The sequence below is a fragment of the Nanorana parkeri genome, unplaced genomic scaffold (genome assembly GCF_000935625.1).
Source record: "Nanorana parkeri isolate BGI_ZX_2015 unplaced genomic scaffold, ASM93562v1 scaffold946, whole genome shotgun sequence".
NCBI lineage: Eukaryota > Metazoa > Chordata > Amphibia > Anura > Dicroglossidae > Nanorana > Nanorana parkeri.
In genome coordinates, this window is record NW_017307214.1 from 556492 (window position 1) to 558325 (window position 1834).

General features: G+C 50.2%; 1 protein-coding gene and 1 long non-coding RNA gene across 2 annotated transcripts in view; one reads left to right on the forward strand and one right to left on the reverse strand.

The window, feature by feature from the left end:
* The window catches only part of LOC108795189, a 10959-nt gene extending 10276 nt beyond the window's left edge, over positions 1-683 (reverse strand). Inside the window, exon 1 of the long non-coding RNA XR_001941741.1 lies at positions 583-683. This is a non-coding gene — a long non-coding RNA (uncharacterized LOC108795189). The remainder of the gene's footprint in view (positions 1-582) is intronic.
* The window catches only part of FAM65C (family with sequence similarity 65 member C), a 113536-nt gene that overhangs the window by 34280 nt on the left and 77422 nt on the right, over positions 1-1834 (forward strand). The window lies entirely within an intron of this gene.

The window sequence follows — 1834 nt, forward strand, 5'->3', positions numbered from 1 at the left end:
ATACCTGGCCTTCCATATACATTGACTGTGGTCACGCTTGCCCTTTAGTAAGCCGTTTTAGCTGCGCCTGGAATGTAAAGTCATGATTTACTTCTTCCCGACATCCGCATCCACAGGGCCAAACTGTAAATATTTTCGCCGCGGTTTCGCTCTGAAAAATGTAAACTTGCCGTCGCCGGTACATTTGCGCAATCTAAATTTGAACGTTGTTGTTGTTTTTGAGGTTTTTTTTTTTTTGGTGCGTCGGTAAAATCAGAAACAAATGTTTCTCGGGGAGGATGGGAAGTCAGCTGCAATAACCGGGATATCGCGCTGTAATATAATTGTCCCTCCGATAGGACCAATGACTTTATCACACTTGCGGCTTTCCTGTCTGTCTCGACGCTTTCCACATTAGATAGCCGTGATGGACCTCTGCGCTGAGACTTCGTCTACATGGACTTAGTGGAGGACTATAGCGCTTTGTCTATGAGTATCAGATAATATACACGGTGCACCCCCATAGTGCTGGGTTGGAGCCCACCCCCCCCCCCCCCCCCCGGCGGGTGCAGCAGAGGATGGGGATGACAAGCATCTACTCACCATCGTTGACAGAGGTTGCATAGACGTACAGCAGGAGAAATCCCAGGAGGAGCACAGCTGGAACATCTGTCCTGGGAGACGGCATTATGGGGGGGCTCCAGGGGGGGCCCTATTCAGTCCTGGCCTCCGCCTGCCAGCCACCCTCCTCCACTGCTAGGTAGCCCAATATGTGCAGCCGGGAGAAGGAAGGGGAGCTGACTGCAATGAGGGAAAGGTATGGGGGGCTGCAGGTAAAAGGGGGGCATGCAGCCTGTGCTCTTCTCCTCTCCCAGCAGTCTTCCAGGGTGTCCCCCCTGATCAGGAGGGGTGAGGAATCCAGCAATGTTATTAATGAGAGGGGGAATGGCTGGACACGGAGTATGTGGGAGAGAAGGAGAGGGGGAGTGACTGGGCAGGGCTATCTGCGGCTCCACCTCCTACAAGGGGGGCTACGTGAGAGCGGGCATCCCCGGCATCCCTCTACACGTGCACGAGCTGTGCGCGCCACAAACCGAGTATGAAAATAATCGTTGGCTGCCGCCCTAAATAATTGCCGTTGGCTGAATCAGGAAAACTGAGATGTTTGATATCTTTTTATTGGTTAATAATTGATTACTTACATCACTGGCTTTCAAAATAAACAATTAGATAGTAATACCTTGCCTGAAGTAAAAACACCTAACCTTATTGGTGGCTTTTCTCCAAGTGGAGTGCTCCTTTGAGGGCACATGCATTAACGCAGGGAATCCCATTTATGATAAAAGGGCTGCCAAAGCACTAAAACAGAGGCAAAAATGCACATGACCCCTTTGCCTCTCATAGAGATCACAGTGCTCCTCCTGATAATGTCTTCATGTGCTTTTCTCTCCAGAAGGACGGCGTCATCTCTGTTCAGGCATCATCCAGGGTCACCAATTTCTGGATGGAGATGCCAGCTCAGAGATGACACAATTATGTAAATCCCAGTGCCTGTGCACCGGCAGTTGCAGTCTGGTTACTGGAGGAGAGGAGATTGACTTTCATCTCTTGTACGATGTCTTTACAAGCTGTGCAGGCCCCGGAGCTGGCAGACAGTCAGCTGCAATAACCGGGATATCGCGCTGTAATATAATTGTCCCTCCGATAGGACCAATGACTTTATCACACTTGCGGCTTTCCTGTCTGTCTCGACGCTTTCCACATTAGATGACCGTGATGGACCTCTGCGCTGAGACTTCGTCTACATGGACTTAGTGGAGGACTATAGCGCTTTGTCTATGAGTATCAGATAATA